General features: G+C 44.5%; 1 protein-coding gene across 1 annotated transcript in view; it reads left to right on the top strand.

Annotated features, from left to right (window-relative positions):
• Positions 1 to 23713, top strand: part of TNFAIP8L3 (TNF alpha induced protein 8 like 3) — a 45314-nt gene that overhangs the window by 18560 nt on the left and 3041 nt on the right. The gene's annotated exons all lie outside the window — the stretch shown is intronic.

The following is a 23713-nucleotide window of genomic DNA, read 5'->3' as shown; positions in this document are numbered from 1 at the left end:
ATTTTTCTAATTAAATCTTAAAAGTTTTTTGGAGTAGCTAGCAGGTATCATCAGCTCTGGGGAACTTAAATGCTTGAGTGCCATCATGGACTGTAAAAATCACACTGTTAAGAGCCTGCAAGGGACGTAGCACTGAAGTAGGCAAATAGAAATTTGAAATTAATTTACTGTCCCACTTGTAGGTTAGTCTAGGTGGAAGTTCTCAATCTGGAAATGATGTTATTTGGGTCTCTGTCTCACATCCCTTACCATATCTTTCATGGTTGCTAAGAAACAGCAGCATTACAGCGAGCAATCATTCCTACTTCAGTGTAAATTGTAGTTAATTAGCCGATGTGTGAAGTGGGATCCCTACCATGAGAAGAAAGAGATACCGTTTATGTGTAAAAGCACAAACCAACACAACTGACAAGCTGAGGATTCGTTCTAAATCAAAATGTTCAAATGGTAAAAAGCTTTGGAAAGTTTGCATTTGCTGGAGTGGTTTGTAATACACGGGTAGAATAAAGGAATCGTGATTAGCTGTGTCCCAAAATCTGTCCTTCTGCAGACCTTAATGAAAATTCTCAGCTTGAGTGTGAAATCTGATGGGTACAAAATCAAAGATGATGTGATTGGATAAATTAAAACCAGAGGGATTTGTTTTCTGACATGGATAACATGTACAGCAGACAAGGTTTACAGCTTAGGAGAAGGTGGGGAGTAAAAGATGCTACTGGGATTTTCTAAAAGATTTGAAGTTATAATTTTACGTGGAAATTAGAATAATAGAACCAGGTACAAGTTATTTGGACTAAAAACATTTAGGATACACAAAAATAGCTGATTATCCTCGTCTTCTGTATTTCTCATTTACCCAAACAGGGGTAAACATCTTGAACAGAAAGAGTCTTGGCTGTGTCATTTGCCAGGGAAGTTTCTAATTAGTGCCTTTGTTGTACACAGCTGTAGTCAAACGATTTTGTCATTTGATTTCCAAACAGGAGTGAAAATTTGGTCTTTCATTAGGAAAGAACAATGAACAAGTGCCTGATATTTGAAGCTCAGGACAGATCTGTCATTCTCTTCGTAGCAAATTTGAGGTAGCAGTGATACTGTTTTTTAACTAAGGCAAGTAAGAGAATTTTAAATACCTCAGGAACTGATTGCAGTGGAAGCATTTTTTTTTCTTTGTACAATTTTAGATAATACCCAATTTTGTTGAGTTCTGCTTGGAGAGGGAAAGAATAATTTGTTTCAGCGTCCTTTCATATTTCTTTTCCAAGTATGGATGTTATGGAGAGACATTTCTAAGACAAGTGCAAAGAACTTCTCAGTTGTTACTGAGCAGAGACTGACAGACTATCTAGGTGCTGAGTGTTAACATTAATAACCATCTCGATCTGTGCTCTGTTAGACAGCCTTCATTTTAGTAGCTATTTATAAGAGCCAAAATGCTTTGTGTCATGGTTTATTAGGCAGGACACACTCTGCAAACAAAAAGATGTTTGTGTTCGTTATGCTTTGAGAATTATATGCTTTATATTATATGCTTTCAAATTATAAAAATGTAGAAAAATACATTTTAGATTTTTATATGTGAAAAATATGTCTATTTTTGTGTGTGTTGCTATTTCCAGACTGGGATTCAAAAGTTATTACTCTGATTGTCTCTAAAGCCTCTATTTTCCTTCCTCTCCCTCACGGTAGAAAGATTCATATATCTTGTAAGAAACCAATGTTTATTTCATTTTACTACTGATTGGGATGTCAGAGGGCTTTTGAGATGTATTGTAAATAGATAGTTTGGCTGAGGCCACGCTGGCTGTGCCCCAGAGGAGAAGCTATGGTCGTTTCTGGAGCAGCCCAGCGCTATTTTGGACATGAGCTGAACAACTCACAGGGACAGAAAGAGGTTAAAGCAGGGTGGATGCAGCCTGACCCAGGAGAGGAGGATACACTGTGCAGCCAGGAGCACATAATGAAATGAATGAACTGAGCAGAAGTGGGGGTGAAAGTGGGATAAAACTTTCCTTTCTCCCACTCCTTCATCTGTCGATCCCAGCTCAGACTGTGAAATTCATATGGGTAAAAAGGATACCCATAAGATACACTTCAATAAGGACCTAAAGAATGTATATTGCTGAAGGCTTGTGTTGGTCTTAAGCAATCTGAAGAGTTCTCCAGGGATTCTTTATACATCCTATCGCCCCCAGATAATACAGTATTAAGAAAATCTTCAATTCTAGCCATGAAAGATTGTCCAGGGTTGATCATGGCTGGTAAGAGTTTCAGAGAAGCTTGCTGGCTTGTGAGAATAGTTTTCAGAAGCACGGTGGACATTCCACAGAAATCTGTTTAAGGCTATTGTGTTTGAAGTACATAAATAAGTACTTTAGTGTTTGGTTACTCGTTGAATGGCATTGTGAAAATGTAGCGAGGTGTGTAATTCAATGGGATGGTGAGTTTTGTTGCCGATTCCCAAATCTAAAGCATCATTTGATTGTGAGGGATGTTACTTGAGGGACTGACAGCCCTACCTGGGCCTAGCAGAGTGGCTTTACATTGTTATAATGGGATTAGTCTGTGAGTGAAACCAACCGTGTGTTGGAGTGGCTCAACTTTGATAATGACAAACTCATCCACAGTCCTGTGAGTGCTCTTTGGCTGGTGCCTCACAGACCATCTCTCTTCTGGCTTGCTCCTCAGGGCTACATTCCCCAGCAGTCCCAGTGCACTGGCTGTGCAAGGTAAAAGAAATGCAGGGGTATTCTGCACGTGGTCAGGAACCCTACCCAGGGCACATCACTCGCTGCCTGAATTCTGTCAGCAGGAGATGTTCTCAGCACGAGCTGCTGTTGTATTGTCTCCCACGCAGAGATGGTTGCAGTGCCAATACAGGTGGTGTTTCTGTGCCCAGAAAACTTGAGCTCCTGAAACCAACCCAAAGAAATCTTTATTAAAAACCACAGACAGGTCTGTAAGTGCCAATCCCTTAACAGAGGGGTAGCGTGGCAGGGTAATTCCGCTCTGTGGGAAGGAGAGTGTGCTCTACCTGCAGGACTGCTGCACATCGTTTCTGGGATGCTCTTGGAAAGGCTAGTGGAGATGCAGACATGTGACAAACGGATTTGGCTTCCCAAATTCTCTGGCTGAAACTCCTGTGTGTGGCATGGGCAGCGATAGCCACTACTGCAGCATCTGAATTGTCACAGCAGAAAGGGAGGAGCTGGCAGGACCTAGAGACACTGGGCAAGGACTGCATTCCTGCATTCCCAGTGGCAGGCTCTGGCAGAGCTCTGTGCTCCAGTGTTTCAGCTTTCAAAGGAAGCTTTTGGAAAAAGGCTATGGAACAGCCACTCAGTTTCCACTTGACAGAAAGCAGCAGTTCAGCCCCAGTAACTGTAGATTCTTTTTGGAGAACAAGCCTAGAAATGAATCAGAAAAAGGCACAGCACAAAATAGGCTGCTGTTTCAACTGGCAACTGCAGAATGCACTTGTGTTGGGCTATTTCTGTCTGCCTTGCACAAGAGTAATTTCCATCATTTTAAATCATTTTTCCAAGTTATACAAGCTGGTTTCATTTTCCAGCACTAATCGAGGAGAAACCTTTGTTTAAATCTTGTAAACGATCATGGGTGAGTAGATGAACCTGTAACAGCGCTAAATAAATATGCCAGATACCCAAACGAGCTTGTTATCTACTCCAGAGTGCTGGAAAAAATAAACAATTCTGATTAGATCTTGGAGTGGCAAACTTCCAATCCCAGCAATAAAGGCAGGTCCTATGTACTCTGGAGCTGACATATTTCTTCAGCACAGAACAAAGTGAACTCTGCAGCAGCAATGACTGTAGCCAGCTATGGAAGGGAGCAGGCACTCCCAAGGAGTCAGCACTCAATAGTCTGCGGCAGTGTTTTCAATGTTCTGTTTAATTTTGCAGATTACATAACATTTTTTCGGTTCAGAGTGCTTCCAGTAAATTTAGGCTTCTAAAGACTTCACTAGGTTTTCATAATTACCTTTCTCACAGACATCTTGGAAAAAGTTCCTGGGTTTCTCTGGTCTGGGTAAGTCCTCCAGGTCTACAGTCCAGGACTCAGCCTAGATACGTAACTTTCTGTAATATGCTTCACCCAGGAAATAAACCTGTGGAGAGCTGTGGAATTTTTTTCTCTGTCAAGAGCTGGTACCAGCACGATACCACATGTGAGTAGTGGTGCATGATCTCCCTGTAAGCATCTGAGCTTCATCCAGTACAAGGAGGAAAGGGAGTACTTTAGGGCTTAGTGATTTTTTTTTTTTTTTAAATTCAGCATTTTTCTTTTTAATTAATTTGTCTTTATTTCCCTGCTGATAAATTAGACATCGTGGACTTTCATCTGTCTCTTTGTATAACCTGAACTGCACAGGCACTGCCATGGAAGTCAATGCTTTCAGCTCTGCACGCTTTACTCAGGTTTTTTAACACAGCCGTTATCAAAGATTGAACATCACAAATATAAATAAGCTATCAGAAGTTACAGGCTTTGAAGCTTTGTATAACAACTGGTTCTAAATAAAAGCCAGGACTGAAGCACCAGCAGCAGCACTTGTATGGACAAGAAAGACACCTTTCATGTGGTGGGTACCTACAGAGAGACTCGTACTGCTCAGCAGCACATGAAAGGATGCTGGAGAGGAGACGTGTGAGACTTCACCTGCACGAGGTTAATGCTTCGTCTGTTTGAACCATGAAAAAACAGGAGCAAGAACACAGGACGCTGAGAAGTTAAAAAAAAAAATCAACTCAGCCTGATTTAATTGGAAAGCATCACTTGGCTGGCTTCTTTAGTAATTGCTGGAAGCCATCCCAACTCTTTATGCGTTTAGAAGTGATACAATTCAACTCATAAATAATTTTTTAATAAGCGACAGTGCTCCCAAAGTATGTGAGTTAACCCTTCGAGTATGAGAAATAGGGTTGTTCCCTCCATGCTTCATACATTTAGAACATTTTATGACAACAATAATTCTTCTGTTGTATATTTTAGAAGTAGGGTGTCACAATAAATGTATGTGCTGTCCAATGAAATGACAAAGGCTTTGGACAGTAGGTAATAATAAATGCTGAAGCAATTAGTGTTGTCAGTCCTATGGTGTCACAGAGATGAAATTATCATTAGGGAAATCTACATAAGTGTATGCAAGATTAGACTTGATTAAGAGGCAGTCCTTGCACTGCAGAATCTAGTGGTGTTGTGTTGGCATTGAGAATAAAAAATCTCCTGAAAAAAATGTATATGTGTGTAACATATCCATGCATAAATTTATTTATACATTTGTTGGTGGTTTTGGTTTGTTTTGATGGTTTTGTCTGGGATTTTTTTCCAAAAGGACACCAAGTGTACATGACCAAGGTCAGTTCAGCTCTGTTAGTCTGAAGAGGAGCACTGAGCTGGATTCCCTATTGCACGGGGGAACAATTCACTTTTTCAGCCAAAATCTGTGCAGCAAAGCTAACTCAAACAGCAGACACAAGGAGAACGGGCTGACAGCCTGGGAGATTTACAGGAAATCACAAGGAATTTTAGAAAAAATACATGCACTTCCAACAATATTTCAACCAGCCAACGTTTTCTGTCAAAATAGATTAATAATTCCAGCTTATAGCAATGCTAGAGACAGCCCAGAACTTGTGATTTTCCCTGTTCTCAACTGCATGAGTAGATACAGCCATAGCATTTGTCCAGCCTTAAGTCTCATTAGGTGCAGAGTGGTTATTGTTCTTCAGTCAACCTATTCAAAACAAATCTGATGAGGGGAGTGCTCCCCCACGGGGTGTAGAACTGGACGAGTTTGTCAGTGCAGGTGGAACTGTGCTGGTGTACACCAGAGGATTTAGCTCCTTATTTTTAAGAAAAGCAAATGGTTTCAGAGGCTGGTTCTGTACCTTGGGACAGAGATATAGGAAAGACCACAGATTCTCTTTCATTCAGGGGTTATGTTTTTCTATGACTTCAGTGCAAATTTCAGCCATGCTCTGACTCACCTTTGGGATATTATTCAATATAGCTATTAAACATTAAGTTGCATGAACAGGGTCACCTTAGAACTGGCAAAAATTTAGGACATATTTGGAAAGATATGAGGAAGGGGGGAAATCAATATTTTTTTAATTCAATTTCCCAGTAAGGTCTGTTCATTTAACTCAGAGCATACCCTATAAAATGACAAAGCTATTTACATTAGTAAGTTTAAGCAGCCTTGGCTGCCAAGTCCCTGGCTGTTAAAGAAGCGTGTTTTCATTAGTTTCAACTGGCTGTGGGTTTAAAAAAAGTAACAAATAGTGCTGAAAATCAGCAAGGTGCCAAGGCTGGCAACAGGGAGTCCCCTGAGCCTGCAGCCATTCTAATCAGGGTACTGCTGAAAAGCGCTGTTCCGAGAGCTGTTCTCTGGCAATGGAGAGTGAAACGTCTTTTCATTCACTTCTTCCCACTCCAGTGGGGTAGTCAGGACTAACCGAGGAGAAAAGGCTCGTTATGGCAGCTGTTCAAAGGATAAGGATTTTATATTTTTATGTGGAGGTGGCTTTGGTGTTACCAACCCCTGGCAGTTTGTTACAGGAGCTCCAGAGGGTTACTTTGCTCCACTTACTTAGGTAGCTCAGTTCATTTCTGCACATCTCAGCTAGGGAAAGCAGACCCAGCAGCTTTACTCTCTGGGACTCATTCATGAGAGTGCTGCATTGTGATGTTGCAAACTCTGCAAGGAATTGGAGGAAACTTTTTTCACAGAATCTTTTAAAAGACCCGCATAAACCTTTGAAGATGAAAGTCCATTTTCCTTGTACAACAAAGAAAGGGGAAAAGATTGCACAAGCAGGGCTTGAAGAACGGAGTGTGATTATAGTTGCCCATATTTAACCAAAGTACATTAACCAGCCTATGTCATAAAAATGACAGCCAAGAAATAACATGGAACTAAGAGTTTCAGAGATCTTACAAATCAGGAGAGTTTGGCAGAATTAGCCTATTATATTTCAAAACTTCTGGGGTTTTTAAACATCCACTGCACATGTTTCTCCATTCTTATCTCTGAAGCTGTTTTTTTTCATTTACTGCTTTGCTGACCTATGCCTGTGGTCTCTTCACTTCTGAAGCAATGTAAAGATAATGCCGTTAAAAGTCACTCCTAAATCTAGCCATTGGCACAAATAATTTATATCCCCGTACTCCAGATGATTTCTATTCTTTTGTGGTGAGAAAAAAAAAAACAAAGGGGGAATGAGGCAAGAGCAGACGCTGTAAGATTTCAGCTTGTTCCCTGTGAAGTTGTCATAGTGAAAAATAAACATAACTAAAAGAAATCAGAAAATAGTCCTTCTCTTCATTTGCTGGTTCGCTCCCCAGTGAGGAGGATGAGAGCCTGAGACAGACATACTTTGTGAATTCAGGAGGCTAATGCAGACTGTAGCCACTGTGCAGTGCAGGGTTATTCTCTGGTAGCTGTGGGAATTCAGAACGATAACACCCAGAGTCCCGTACAGAGACAAAGCATTCTGAGAAACGGGATGAAGTGCATCCAAAACACAGATGGCTGGTTGGGATACAGCCCCTTTAAATAGTGAGTTCCCTCTAAAAGAATTGGGAGAGAGGACCTGCTGGAGGTTAAGTCAGTTTTGGATGAGAAATGTTTGGAGTCAAACCTAAGTACATCGTGGAAAAACAAGCTCTGTGTCATCATACACAACATCATAAATTTACTTGGCCAATTCAGGCCATTATCATTGAGATCAGTAAAAACTTTCTTTCATGAAACTCTGAATATAGCAAAAGAATTCTTATCTGTGCAACAGGAAGCAGAATGGAATCCTAAATCTTGTTCATATGCAACCTTAGGATCTGCAGCTATTTCAGAGGCAGAGCCCCATACAGCAAATGCTCCTCCACAAGGCAGTATTTTCTCCACCTTTGTGAAGAAAAAAAGGGCAAGTATTTCCTTTAAACATTTTGTTTTCTGTAGTTTATCCGAGCAGATTTCTAGATAACTTTTTCTTACCACACCATCTTGGCCATACATTTCAATTTTTGTAAATTTCTTTGGAAAGACAATGAAGGGGAAAGCTGCCTCCAAAAGCATATAGTTTCATTAGTTGTAAAACAAAGGTCTTTTATGGGTAAGTGTAAAATAAGAAGGCAATTAAATGATACTGGAAGAAGCCCTTAGAGGAATATCCAGAGTAAGACATCCGAGTGTACACTTCTAGAATATTGAAATATGCTACATTCCTTTTGTAGTGTTGGACCGAGTTTTATTCTGGATTAAAGCAGATTGCTGTACAATTGTCAAGCATCTCTAGAATTTTACAAACCAGACCCATCAGATTGTAAAGGAGATTCATCAGGCTCCGTGTGAGCAGTTTACAAAGCAGTGGGTTGTTATGACCATCTCAATTAAGAAACTCAGTGCTGCCCTGAATGAATCGTGGCATATCATCACATTGATAGATTTGTGTTCAGAGCATTGATGGCCTCACTTAACCAAAAGTTACTGGATACAAATCTCTCTTCAGCTGCTGTCTCAGGATGCATCCTTTGTGTGAGTTCCAAGAAGAAGATGCATCAGCCAGCCAGGAGCATGAACATGGGACCAGAACACACAACAGCAGCTGACTTCCTCATTTTTACCCCACTCTTTCCATTGGTCAGAAATCTTGCAACCTCCAACGTGCTGCTTGGATTTATAGGCTGTCTCTCACTAGATAAGAGGCAGAGTTCTGGTATCTGGAGTTTTATTTCTTTGATAGAAGCTTTCCACAAGCAATTTCTTTGTATATTAAAGTCAGACAAATGTCCACTGAAGCAACATTATGCTACCACCACTGGGCTGCACTTAATGCGGGTTCACACAGTGGGAATGAGTCTGAGAGGCTCACTGGGGAGCCCATTTGCCATAAGAAAATGCAATTTTATCACAGGCATATTTTGCATTGGTTGTTAAGCAAGCCAGAAGGGTAAAGCTGCTGCGTGTGCTTTCTCTGTAAGCATGAGAGTATTTAGTATTTGGGGAGAAAATACTGAAAAGGGGCAAGTGGCAAACCATCTTCTGGCTTTAGGCTTGAAGAAAGGCAGACAGTTGACTGATGGGGAAGTGCTGCTCCTGAAACAAACCTTGAGAGATCTGTGGGCAGGGAGGGACTAGTGCTGCCAGAAGCTGAGGAAATGCAGATGAGCACAGGCAGGCCTGAATAGCACCATGCCAAGGGGACCTCAGCAGGCCCAGAGGAAGAGAACAGATTGCTGCAAAAGAAACTATTTGAATAGACTTGGGTGGGGAAAAGGGAAAAAAAAATACTAAAAAAGAAAAGCGGGCCAGCTCTCTCTGGCAGCAAACCCAGCTTCTCTAAGGTGAGACCCACTGGGTTAAATTGCTGCTCAGTTATTTGCCAAGGGAGGCTTCAGCTATATGGAAGTGTAGGGCTTAACAGCATGAGACTAGCAGCTCAGATTAGCACTGGTTAAAAGGAAATAAGAATAAACAAAAGGGCTCCTCTTCCAGACCTTTCCTGTTGAATATGTAATGTGTGATGTCTCTATGCAGAGGACTGCAAACATTCTCTCTTTTGGCTTAAAGCATCCTGGGAAACTTCATCAAATTAATAATGACTGTTAGTAAAGGTTAAATAATTATTTTAGAGTATCATTCAGCTTGATGATAGAGTTTATTGAAGTGTTCCTGCCAGCAGTTTGTTCCCTGTGAGCAATACCTATATTCAGAGCACAAACACTGCATTATCACTCTCTAGGCTTTCTGGTGCAAACCCACAGGAATCTCGAGATTATTTGGGTTTATGAAATAATAGCAATGAATGACACATACACAGTCATTCCTTTTTAAGGCTCCTGTCTCCCGTTAAAAGCACAGAAATGTCTCATTTGATCAAAGGCTCTCTGCTTTCTGCTCATTCCTTGTGTGTACTTAGATGTGAATGTCCCTGGCTTATGCTATGGCAATGGCAGGAGCACGAGCAGGAACGACAGACAGACCTCGTTGCAGGGAAACCTGAGCCCTGCAAAAGCAGGAGCATGGGAATCCCAGTTCTCTAGACAAGTCTGTGATAGGGCTTGTTAGACCTCCCTCTCTCCAGCCCATCCCTGCCTGGCAAAGTCCTCTCTGGGCATTGCCTGTCTGCAGCAGAATGTGCCAGAACTGCTCAAATCCCTCTTCAAGAAAGGAATTAACACTTTTCCTCGTTGTATAAAAAGTTGAATGGGAAACATAAGATTGGGCAAAATCCAGTTTTTTCTTACAGAACTGATGAGAGCTGGGCAAGAAGTGGATTTTGTCACATTTCTTCGGGCAGAAAGAGCACTGAACCCAGTAGAGCCCTCGAGCAGGACTAAGAAATGCAGGATTAATTCTCTAGGAAAGAAGGACACACCAAGTCTTGCAAAGCAGCGAGAGGAAAGTAAGCAGTATTCTCCCTCAGGTGGCTGCTGGTCTGTCTGAGAACGTTCCACAGGCTGTTCAGTCTTGGAATACCATGTCAATTCCAGGAGAGATAAGATGGGTCTAAACTCACCTTTGGAAGCTTTCTAGGTCAGCCTCAAGAAGCTGCCTATGCTTAGAACGGCTCCAGAAGGAGAAGTAACAGGCCAGTGCCTCTGCTTCTTCAGCAGGTACCACAGATACTCTAAAAACCCATGCTGGAGATCAAGGAAGGGCTGCACTGCCCAAGCTCCCTTCAGCAGTGCCAGGTGTGTGGCTGGAGCGGGTTTCTGTTGCCGGGCTCGGCGTTCCTCAGAGCCGTGGCACTGCCGGCAGCCGGAGCCGAGGGCAGCAGCTCTGCTGGCAGCTGGAGCAGCGCGATGGCGACGGCGTGTGGGCTGTGCTGCCTTCCTCTCTCTGGGCATCAGCCTGGGCCACATTCGGGCCTTGTGGAGCCTCTCTGCAGAGACCGACGTTGCTGCTGCGTTCCGGGGTTTGGTTTCTGCTTGCCCCGCTGGCTGCTCTGGGCGCCCGCACATCGGCCCCGTGCGCCTTCTGTCTGTCTGTGCTCTTTGCTGAGGTTTGTCCTGCCAGGCTTTTCTTCAGGTAATGCAAAGGCAGTGATTTTTGGTTTTTTCCTATGCAAATTCAGTCCTGACTCCTTGGAGCTGCAATGTTATATAATGAGGGTACATGTGCATACATACATCCATATATATATATATATAAACCCCCACACAACACATTGCTGTTACTCACATGCCTCAGAATAATGAAACAGACCTTCTAAGAACTGTCCTGACCATTTCAGTACTTTCCCAGCATCTTTTCCATTTCTGCTTTCCTGAAATAAAGAGTTGTACTCAGAGTGACTTCAGCACCACGGGTGGTTACAGCCACTGCTGTTACAGTGTTATTAGAGACTGATGACAGCAAAAGCATCCCTGTTATCAGTGTTTTCCTCCTGGCATGATGTGTTTTGCAGTATGCATACACACAGCGAACAAGGTAAAAGTACAAAACCAGATTATGTCCATTAGTGTTTATCCTCTGCAGGAGCTGTGACTGTCAGCTGTTACTGGTGCTGCTTGGGTCAGTCACCTCACTGTGAAGATATCGATGCCATGCTTAGCAGTTTAGTTTAAACCCATAACAAGGAAACTATCATTTGTAGTCAGGTTTCTCCTGCTTTTTTTTTTCCCCCACCATAAATTCAGGACTTTTTCTTTCATTGGTGTAAGACACTAAGACACTTTAAGTTTTGGCAGATATTATTTGTGCAGATTTTGAACCGAGGAGGAACAGAATTGACCTGCAGTTCTACCTTCCCACGTGTTCTGTCCTTCCAAAGGAAATAACCTTTTGCTTGTACTGTAAGGCTCAGCTTCATTAGCCTAGACTAAGGTTTCCACAGTGGTCATTCTTTATGGCAGGATTGCAGAGGACAAGTATGGAGAATACAGCAGGTGGTCTGGTTCATGTGGAATAGATAGATATTTTAGCCTGTGTCTTGTTTTTCCACAGGGGTGGAAGTCATCACATACTCATTCCTACTACTTTGTGCAGCTTGATCAGATGCTTGACCTGACACTGTAGACAAGCAGTGCGGAGCAGATCACCCAAAGGATATATTAAAGTCCAAATCAGACTTCATTTTCAAGGAAAACAGGGTTATAGATCACATCTGAGGCATAAGGCAACACGTTCCTACCAATAAATCCCAAAGCAGATGCTCAAAAACTTGTGAGAGATGGAGAGTGTGATGAATCCCAGCTGCACTGACCAGCATTAATTTTTTCCTTTGGTCAGGAGTTTTCCATTCAGAATCTGGGTTGGCCATCTCCCCAGCAGCTAATCCTTCTCTAGGGACAGGGGAAAGGAAAAAAAAACGGGGAAAAAAAGTTACTCAAGGATTCTACACAGCCTAACATTCTGCAACTGTAAAAATGTCTTTTCTTTTGAATAACCAGGCAAACAGTAAAGCATTGTTTAAAGCAATAAGTACATGGAGACTCTTCTAGTTTTGTTGTCCTCTTTGGGGAACAACACTAAACAGCGAACTCTTCTTCCTTCTAAATATTCACGTCTTCTGTCTTTTCTGTTTCATCTTTGCTGTTGTTGACAAACACTTTCCTAGTGCTTTCAGACAGAAAACAAGGCCCTGGTTTCCCCCTGCGTGGAGGATATTGACACACTGAGGTTCGATTTTCCTGTAGAGCTGTGCAGAGCTCCAGTGCTCATATGTGGGCAGCTATTTCAGTATAGCTCAGGCTTAATCTCCTCTCTGTTGAAGAAGGGGAAAAACCCCTAAACTGCAAGGAAAAGGAACTTACTGGTCTCTGCTTGCCAGCAAGAAGCCAATGACATTTAAAAATAAATTTTCTCTTTTAAACTTGTAACACCACTAGTTCATTTACAGCTATACCCCTGAACTAAACTCGCTGTAGGTGGATTCTGCAGTATCAGTCCTGGTGGTTATAATCAAACAGCACGCGGGGTTTGTTTCAGCAAGGCCACGATGGGATTGTCTGTTAGAACTCTGTAAGGAAATGGTGGAAAAAAACAACAAAAAAACCTTCAAATGAGTTAAAAGAAACCAGAGCAGGCATAATTCGGAAACTGATATTATCAGCAGCTCTTGCTCAGAAAGGAAGGATGGTCTTAGGTCTTTTATGAACTTGCACAAGCAGCATTCCCATCTGGTGTTGTGCTGGGCTCGTAAAGCTGCAGCACAATCAACAGCTAATTGGGGCTGGGTGAGACAAAACTGCTTCAAGCAGCCACAAAACCCTCACTGCCACAGTGGAGCTTGGATCTGCACCTGAAACCTGCTGTAACAGTTCAACACCTGGCTCAGAAATGCTGGTGCTGTCTCCACCCTGCAATGGGACACAGCACTGGGGCAGAGGGAACAAGGGATGCTTGCTCTGGAAGGCACAAGGAGGGCCACTGGCAGTGGGAGCCATGAATTAATGCAGAGCATTTGCTTTACCCCAAAAGACTTCACAAGTTGCAGCAACTCTTCTGGATCTGTTTAAGTCCTTTTTTACCTCCTGCACATTCTCAGGATAGGAGCTAAAATCTTGGACTGCAGTCAGTGATAAATTAGATGCCTTTACAAATCCAGGCCTTTGCATTCACGGAGGGAGTGAAAGCTGTGATAAATACACAGAGACAAGCAGCACCCACATACCTTGTAAGTAATGATTCTGTGACACAGACAATATAACTAAGCATGACTCAAGGGGAGGGTTCAGGAAACCATTTCTTTACTAATAGACTTACACACCTGCAGAGCCACTTCCAGCAATAGTTTTGGTTTGGGGTTTTTAGTGGGATTTTCTGTTTGGTTAGGGAGTTTTGTTTGTTTTGTTGAGGGTTTTTTGAGGGGGAGGATTGGGGTTTGGGGTTTTTGTTGGGTTTTTTTTGTAGTTTAATCTGTTAAGGAACATCAATCCATCACAGGATAAGCCTCACTGGAAGCTCCCTTATGCTCCTACCAGGCTCTCATGCTGGAGCAGGTTTGACATCTTTTGTTTGCTTAGTGACACATCCCAGTCCTACCCTTCCAGCTGTAAGACAGCCACAGCTGTGCCTCTCTGTGCACTGTCAAACAGCTGCTCCAAACGGGCTATAACCTGTAAGCCCTCCCCTTCCAGAGTTGTGAGCACTGATCAGCATCTTCAAAATACTTTTTTAATTTAGCTGACTCCCCCAAAACACATGCACAGAGAATAAAAATTAGACAATAAACAGTCTATGCAAAAGGCCAAGGAAACCTTGTTTCATTAATAGTGTTAAACATGTTGTGATCAGTCTGCAGCGTCTGCTCCTGACTTAGCAAAGTGCGCTGCTGTCAGACATTTCTTGCCATTATTGTCCTCTTCACCTTCCCCTCGTTTGAATTTGTTCTCTGGTATAAACAGAGTTGGGAAGCCTGGCTGAAATTAAGTGTGGGAATTAACATCTTCTCTGGGGTTTTTATTTAGGGACCAACAGTATGTTTTTCCATTAGTACCTGATATCTGGCATTGGTTTATTCCCCTTCCACCCATCACCTTCTTAGTTCAAAACAAGTGGTCAAGCAACCAAGTACCAAATTAGGAAACCAACAGCACACTCTGTCCATAAAACAGTATCTCCCTCATTTGCCAGATACACGGATGCCATTAACTGAAATCAAGCTTCAAGAGCCTGTCTTCTCCTCCACCCCCCTTCCCTTGGCCTCTCCCCACTCCCACACACCCTGTCAGGTGTTACCCAGCCCACCCAGCCCTCTCACTGTGTCAGGGCACTCAATGCAAGCAGAGCAGACCCGGTGCTGTTGTCAGGGCTTCTGCCTGTGTTTAAAAGCCAAGCGAAAAGCCCCACGAGCAGAGTGAAGGACAGTTGTGCTGCTCACACCGCAGAGAGCCTCGTCCCACGGAGGGGAGCATCCGAGCAGCGTGGCTGGGACAGCTCTGCAGGGGTGGAGCTGCTGACCCCTCCTCAGAGCTCAGCTCACACAGCCATGACCACTTGGTCAGCAGCAGCTGGACACCTGCTGCAGCTGCGTCCTGGTGTGGGTTCTCTGGAGTTTGTTCACCCTGGCCTGGTGTAGCAGAATTACTTCCCCCTTCCCATTTTCTGTCGGCTATTTCAGTTTCAGGGCATCTTCAGACCAGCTACCCTTAGGGTCCCGATGGCTTGCTTTCTCATGGAATTTTGTACATCCCCAGAGCATAGACGTGGTTATTTTTCATGCCATTCTTAATATATTGGAGCCAAAAATAGAATTATTCTATGTAAAAGGCAAGGACGTTTTATCTCTGGAGAAAGAGCAGTGTAGTGCAACAGCAAGCAATTTGAAGGCACAAAAATAAACCCTCAAAATTTTCTTCCTGAGAGGATGAGAAATGGGTGGGGGAAAAAATAGAAATTGGTGAAGCAGTACCCAATAGCCTGTTCATAGCTGCACTTTAACTATTTAAAGCACACAGATTGCACCAAGGCCTTGTTTAATACTTAGGGCTGATGTTGCCGGGCCTTGCTTTACTAACAGCATATTATTTTCTTCCTACTGGGAACAACCAGCTCCTGCATGCTAAAGAGACTTCTTTGGAAGGGATAGAAAGCTTTTGAGCTGCAGAAGCCCAGGGAAATCTGACCCTCCCGTTAACCAGGAGTGGTGCCTGTGGTAACTGCCAAGCACCGAGCCCACAAAAGCACAGATGCCTCCACAGCCTTCCTCTCTCCCTCAGCCTGCCAGAGGAGGGGATAAAAGAATACGTGAAAACCATATACATCCTGATCAAGAATTCAAATCATTTGGGAAACTGGACTGAAAGCCCCCAAGACCTGTGCAAGTGTCACAATGTTCAAACAGCTTTTCAAAGTTTTTGTTCAGAACAAATCTGCCTCTTTGGAACCACTGCAAGCAAGTTCTACAGATCATTGACAGAGAGAAGCTGCTGCGACAATTGCATCTGGATGAAGCAGGACAGCTGCAAGAGCTTGAAAGGTTTCACATGGCTTTTAAACAATACTTTGGCAAGAGAAGCCTTTCTTTCCTGGGTAATTGTTACTTTAGTGTGGAAGAACGTGGTGGTTGAATCCTTTCAAAGAAGCCTGCGAGCCTTCATTCCTTAACAAGATAATTGTTTATCATTCATTATATGCCTGATGCTCCCCAAGAGCCTCTGTCCCTTCTAAGCAATAAACAACCCCTTAGCACATATCAAAGAACTCGTTACTCTCCTGTTGTGAAAATTACATGGCTGGACATTAAAACAAGCATAATTTTCCTATAGAGATAATAATTATTTGACTAATTGGGTATTTTTGCCACATAGTCCCCATGATAGCTTCTTTTTTCCATGCTGTGTCTTCTTGAAAGGACAATGTAAGAAATGTGGTAATTGTGGAGAAGGCAACGGACCTTCAACACAAAGTGTTTCAGACACTGAAGTTAAATTCTTCAGTAGTTCCTGCCCAGGATTTTCTATAGAGCCTATACTGAGGGAAAAAAAAAACCTCACAGACAATCTGAAGGCAAAAAACTCCCAGCCAATTAAAGATGTCCCCAAGTGCCACCAAGACGTGGGCTGCTGGGGTTTGTGAGCTACCCATGCTAAAGTAAGATCCAGCTGTAGTGTTTTGGGCATGCCTTCAGGCCTCTTTGGTCAAAAGAAGTCTTGTAGAGTAAAACTAGCATTTAAAAAACCCCCACACTAATGTAGTCATAAACACCTGTCTCAAAATACAGGAACAGGATCAATAGGTCATTGCAAGGGGTAGTAACCAATCTTCCCTTGCCAAAACTCTGCTGTCAGTGGGGAAGCTTTTCCTCTGGCAGTGTCAGGCAGAGCTGAACGAGCTTTTTCTGGGACAGGGATGGTCACTCTTTTCAACGAATTTTGCCATGAGCTTAACGAACTGACATCAAAAGACTTTGAACCTGTTTATAAAATACAGTGGTCAGTTTAACAGAACCTCTTTTAGTTGTATAGTAAAGCTTAGAAACCCAAACACCACAGCATTTTACTCTCACTCCTGGCAGACAGACTTTACCTCCCGAGCAGTTTCAGGTAATAGCAAAGCCTTGCTCACACCCTGGGCGTGCCTCAGGGTGCTGTGCAGGCTCTGCATCACTTACACTCCCTGCCAGCTGCCAGGAGCTAACCAGATGTGTTTGGTACAGCCCTTTGGTTTGTGGGACGCAGTGCACAGAGGGGATCCTCCCTGAGCCCCTTTGGCAGGGAGTGCTTTCCTCTGCCACCGGCTGGATGCGAGTTTGCAGGATATGGCCAAGCTTAATGTCTCATTTGTAATGTCAAACAGCAGCCATACAGAATCCCAGCGTGCTGTCAGCTGTGCCATATATTCCAGGGAGTGCCTGGGAGGGTTTCCACCCTGTGAGCCAGGCTCAGCCCCGGGACAGTGCTGTCATCCACACACCTCTTGCCAGCCACTGCTTTCAGACACAGGAGAGGAACACAGCCGTGCAGTTCAGTTCCCAGCCAGCTACCAGGGGCAGAGCTCAGCCAGACCCTCCTTGGCAGCTCCCTCAGAGCTGATGAAAACTGCAGCTGAGCTCCTGTCCCCTGGACAGGCTCCTGGAGGCATCACCCAGAGGACAGCAGTTTATCTGCTCACGCTGCACTGCTCCTGTTCTCTTTACAGAAGGGGCCCCCCAGCCTTCCACCACCTCCTCCAGGTATTGAAAGGCAACTCCAGTATAGTGCTAGAAAAGTGAATGCCAGATACAAATCAGCAGCAGAAATAAGACTATCCTTTGGAATCTCCAGTCCCCAGGTTCCCAGACAGTGCCTTTTCTTGTGGCACAGTTGCTGCTCATCTAAAGCACTGAAAGGAAAAATGGTCTTTTTTCCATTCAGTCATATTTCCTCTGTACAGGGCTGTCACTGCCATTTCCAGCAGGTCCAGCTTTTGCTTTCAGACGTTTGGGTACTGGTACATTCTCCCAGGATGATATAATTATCAGTCTGTAATCTCCTGTTCCAGTGCGGATATGAGCGACCCTTTTATGCTCACAGTAACAATTTAGAAGTGTTAAAGTTTGAGCACTGGGCCCCTGGTGCTTACACATGTTTAAGTTGGCCCTCCCTGAAAGCTGATGTATTCCATCTGGTCTATTGGATTTCTTGGCTTAAAGTTACTGGAAACACTGAATGTTTTTTCTGCAGTGATCCTGTAGCTGTCCAAGAGTAATACACACACGCAGAGCTCGTGCCCGGGCTGCTCAGGACTCAAACACTACAGGACAAGTGGTTTTAGTGGACTTTTTTTCCTGTCTGCTTTTAGAGCTGTTTTGAAATCCTAAGTCCTGCGGTTCACATTTCTGATCAATCTTATAACGTGTAAGTGAGACTTGATAGAGAAATAAAACACACACGTTTGCAGCTCATTTCCTCTAAAATTTTGCCTGAATTATGCAAATTAAGCAACTAGATTTTTTTTTTGGTATTTATGTCAAGAAAAGGAGCCACTACAGGCAACTCTTTAGGTTATAAAGAAGCAAGCTGCAACACAGTAAATTATCAACACGAGAAGCAATGCTGGATTCACCATTCAGATATCCACTACAAGGGCTTTACAACCCAGCTGCCTCATTGCCATTCCCAGACTCCCCCGGCTCAAGGGCAGGTATATCACTAAGTTAAAATACACAGGTGCATTCAAACTGGGTCACACAAGTCATTAAAACAGCACATTCCTACAACAATTTTCACAACCCATCTATCTCACACTGCAGCAGACTCTAAGAGCATGCCTGGCCCTTGGCTTGGTCCATCTCCCACAAGCCCGAGCAACTGCTAGCAGCTGGAGGGATGCCCACGTTTCCAGCAGCACTGCTGACTCTTAAAGCCTGTCTTTTGCTGCAGAAGCTGTGCTGCATTTTAAAAGTGAAGATTCAGGAGTATTAAAAATATTTCAGCCTCTTCATCATCTTTACTTTCTTATGCATTTCCATCTTGTTCAGTTAAGATTCAGCCCTTTGCTCACTTCCAGTACAGCTGGAGCACAGATGCAGGGAACCATTTCTGGTGCCCATCACCTCCCATTCCTGCCAAGCTGCTTCAGACCTGCAGCCTCTTCCTGACTTTAGCTCAGACCTTTAATTTAAAACAGCTCAACTCACCTCTCCAGGATGCTCTCAAGACTACTCAGTACCCTACTCCATGCACTCCCTGGCTGGAAAACACAGCCACCCCGACTGCTGGGAGCTGGGGCCACGCTCAGCGTGGTGGGAAACGAGGCAGAGGCTCCACGTGTGTCTCACTTGAGAGCAGGTGAAGCCAATGAGGTAACTGATTACCCAGGACAAGCTGCAGCAGGCACTGGGGTAGCAGCTCCCAGTGTCAGGTGAAATTCCTTTCTCCAAGCCAGCCTGCTGATACAATTAAAAATGCACTGGACAACCTCCACAGAAACCCTTCAGGTCAACTCCTCCTCTCTCCTCTTTCGTGGTGAAGCCACATTCCCTCCAGAGTTCACTTCAACTCAACTTTCAGCCATTAGCCAGGGGAGAAAATATCCTGGCTGCAAAATGGTATTACGGCTTTGAGTAAGTGGCTGACTGGGAGGGAAATGGATTCATGTGCTCAGGAGGCTGGTTTCCATATCCTCATAATTGCTTCCAGCAAATGTTGATCATTCTCCCTCCTCGGCATGGTGGGAGCATCTTCTGGTTGACTGGATTTGCCGTGTGTTTTGTACAGAGTGGCTGAATGGGGATTTACATAAAAATAGTATTGCTGAGCATTTAGTTCTGACCATTTTGTATTTGGTACAGCCATCTGCAATCAAAATACTTGGAGAATATTACAGATGTTCTTGCACTTCAGTCTCAAAAACTCCTAAAATGTAAAACTCTTACTAGAGTTGCCAAACTTTTTCTGCACTTCTGTTATTAAGCAACTCTGTTATTAAGCAATCGTGTTATTAAGTTTAGTGGATGTGAGACCTCTTTGCCACGTTCAGCACCGCCTGCCAGGAGCTGGGCGGCCACTGGTGGGGAGTGGTGGCCTGCCCTGGCCGTGGGACTCCCTGGGCACAGGGAGCCTCTGCCCACCCTCCTGCCTACAGCTGGGCACTCGCCATCCCCCCGTGGGAGACGGGGCTGAAGAGCTGCAGCTCCTGAGGGATGGAGGATTGCTGTGGGATCAATACCGTCACGAGGGCCTTTTTAAACAGCTTTTATCATACACAGCTCTCGAGGTGACAGAGAGAGGCTGAGAGCAGATCTGAGGCAGAACTGGCCCTTTCTTTAGTAAAAACTAAGATGTCAGATTTTCTATAATGGAAGCTAATCACTACCCAACAAAGCAGTGTGCTTGGAGGGTCGTTTTTCATTTTTAGCCTTGGTGTAATGTTCCTGAAAGCTAATAGCATCTATGATGTTGTTGCTGATTTGTTTTGCTGTGTGGAGGAAAGCAGAAAATAGAATTGCTGTATGTAGGAGGTGAAGATGTATTTTGTGTAGTGAGCAATGTGCTGCAGTAAGAAAAGGCTGCCACGGTAAACATGCTGTCCCCACGAAAGCCTGCATGTAATCATGTGGCTAACCACCTGTGATCTTTGAAAGGCAGGGCATCACCTGGGTGTCTGAGCACAATGTGGTTTTGGAGGCAGGAATCCAATCTATCCAAACAGCCTGTCTGGCTCTCCAGCACACGCACAGCCTGAATTCGAGCAGAGCCCCCTGTGAACAGCCCCGCGCCGCTGTCGGGATGCACGAGTGGGCTGCTGGCTGCCTTCTTCCCCTCCCACACGCGCTGTCTGCCCCCGGCAGCAGCGGCTCGGGCAGTGGAGCCACGGCCGAGGCTCTGCAGAGTGCCCAGCCCAGTGTCCAGGCAGGCAGCTTGCTGGGGCAGGTGGAACGCTGCCCTTCACCTCCTCCCGAGCTCGTCAGCAGCTTCCCGACACGGTGGAGGGCCCGGGGCAGCAGCTTCTGTATCTAACAGACACCACAGTGCACAACAACCTGTGTCCCACCACGCTCTGCCCCTGCCCGCTGGAACCTCTGTGCCTGGTACAGCCGGCTGGGATAAGGCACATGGCAGCCACGGTGGAGAAAGTAATTCCCAGCTCCTACAGCCCGTGCAGTGCAGAGAGCAGCACACGGGAGTCAGGGGAGCAGAGCGTGCACAGAGGATTTGGATGTGCCTGGTTTCTGAGGGCTGGCATGCCTGGGGAATGCACATGCCATGGGAGCATGGGATGGAGAGACAGGAGCACAGAGTGGGGAGGGAGCCACAGCAGCAAAACAACAATACATTTCTTTATTTTACTTTTAGAAAGATGAGCAGGAGCTCAGACTCATGCTGTTAAATAGCAGATCCCACACTTGGGACTCGCCATGGAAAAACATCCCAGCCTTAACATTCAGTTAAACTTGGCCTGATGCTTTCCAGCTGTGCTGCCCCTTTCACAGCCTGCACCTTTCCCTGGGAGCTGTGGTACCGTTGCCTGAGCTGCCAAACCCAGGGATGTCCCGGGAAAGAGACCCACGTTTGAAGGTCCCACTGCTCAGTTTTGTGGATAAGACACAGGACTTTGGGTACACGAACATATATCATACCTTTTTTTTTCTGTGCAGGACATCCCTCCCTTCTTAAAAGTTCATCAGAAGCTTTTATGTGCTAATTCAGCATCCAGCTTTGTCTCAGAGATCACATAGGTGGGAGGGCAGCTGGATGTGTCTGTGTTTAAGGTGCTGGTGGCTCTGCTGGTCCCAGCTCCCCCCTGGGCTGTGTGATGGGGACGGGATGTTTCGCTCACCCCAACTGCTGGCTTTGTGTCGAGCCACAGAATTGCAGCAGCTCTGCAGAGCTCTCCCTGCAGCAGAGCTGGGCAGGACACGAGCCAGCTGGGCTCTCACCTGGGCAAAGGGACACGAGGCTGAAGTGTCGTGAACTTCAGTAAAATTAATATTCCAAAACTCTACTGCAATTATTTTCAGGTTTTGATCACACCAGATACTGAACAACTGCATCCACTTGATTAATAGCAAACACTTACTACAGAAACAGACACTAACAATCTACCATTTCAGTGTGTCAAATGCACATAATTACTCATCACGGATACTATTTATATACCCACGTACTGCTAAGTGAAAGAATGCTTTCATCCTGGTTTTATCATTTCTAGATTAAATCACAGTTTTTCTATTTCCTCCAGACAGCAGCTCAGCCCCACAATTTTCTCTCCAAATGACAGGCAATTCTTTTAAGCACATTGAATTATTTTTTCCAGGTGGTGGTTCAGTTGAAATTAAATGTTACTCTTTAACATTGCTCAGCAGCACACAAAGATGACAACTTCAATGTTCCAGCCAACGTGAAAGTCAGAATTTAACCAGAGGACTTTGGATTCAGAGTGTTACTTACTCCAAGTGAGCACTGGCAGCCAGCACCCCTTTGTCCTGGCGTGAGGGTGTAGGGAGCACGGGGACGAGTGACAACACTCGTGTGCTGAAGGCTGGAGAGGGCCTCAGAGCCCACCCCACCAACTTAAAGACTCACTGAGGCTCCACAATCAAATAAGCACTGGAAGATTTGATTTTTATTGTCATTTTTAATCTCTTAGTGGTTTGATTTCCCAGCAGCTGGTGAAGGACGTGGATAACTCCATCCCCCTTGGAGCAGCCAAGGCTGTGGTGTGGTGGTGAGCAGAGTGAGGTCCCAGCTGGCAGGGAGACATGGGCACCTCCTTTGCAGGAGCAGAGACTGAGAGCAGATGACAGGGAAAGGCAAGGAAGGTGTCTTGGAACAAAGACCAAGAACAAGGAACCTTGGAACAAGGCCACTCTGCCATCACTCAGAGCTCACTGGCTGCCCTCCCCAGATACACACACTCATCACCACCTGGCTGCAATGATAAAGTGCCCTCTGATCCAACAGAGGCTTTGCTGCCCCTGTATTAACCTGGATAATTCTTTCATATCCATATTTCCTTTACTTTGTCCACAGAGGGTCAGTTAGAAGCAAACATTAATGTGAAGAACAGAGGAAGGTCAGATTAATCTCTACCAAGAATTACAGAAGCTCATGGGATAAAGCCCAGCAGGAGTGTGCTCAGGTGCTCTGCTGAGTGAAAGGTGCAGATCTGAGTAAAAAAATCAAAAATCCCTAATATTTGTTTGATAACTGTAGAGCAAATAGCTCAGATGTTTTTGTCTGGCAGGAACCGCGTGCACTGAAGCACCAACATTTTATAAAAATCATATTCTGTAATTTTACAAACTGGTAACAAAAGAGGAAGGCATTGATACTACAGATCAAGGCAAAATAAACCCATGCTCGTGAAGCTGCTTAGCCTAGCCGTGGAACAACAGTGCCTCCCAATGACCAGAGTGTAACTCTGAAGGTTCATGCATTGCTTGCCACTATCTCATTTTGCTTGTCTCTAGTATTTTATGTATTATTTCAACCACAGCATCTCAGTGGATCTCTCTGCCAAGAAAGCTTTCCTATTGAACTACAAAATGAAAAGGCTATCAAAGAATCAGCATATATATCCCCTGCCAGAATATTCTGTTCTTTATTTGCAAGCAAAAGCCCTCAGTGACAGCAAGACCTGAAACATGCATGTGTGAAACCCCAAGGATACCTACCTGGCTAGAGGGTGTTGGGAGTGTTCCTGCAGCCGTGGCTGCTCTGGTCAGTGCCACAGGCCAGGTCTCAGTTAAGCATATCGGTTCTACTTTTCTTAAATCATTGCAAAAATAATTCACCAAATAAAATTAACATTTCCCCT

The sequence above is a fragment of the Corvus kubaryi genome, unplaced genomic scaffold, assembly GCF_017639235.1.
Source record: "Corvus kubaryi isolate FWS band 111438036 unplaced genomic scaffold, C.kubaryi_AGA036_p1.0 37394, whole genome shotgun sequence".
NCBI classification, from domain to species: domain Eukaryota; kingdom Metazoa; phylum Chordata; class Aves; order Passeriformes; family Corvidae; genus Corvus; species Corvus kubaryi.
The sequence above is the reverse complement of the archived record's forward strand: the minus strand, read 5'-3'. Positions and strand labels throughout refer to the sequence as shown.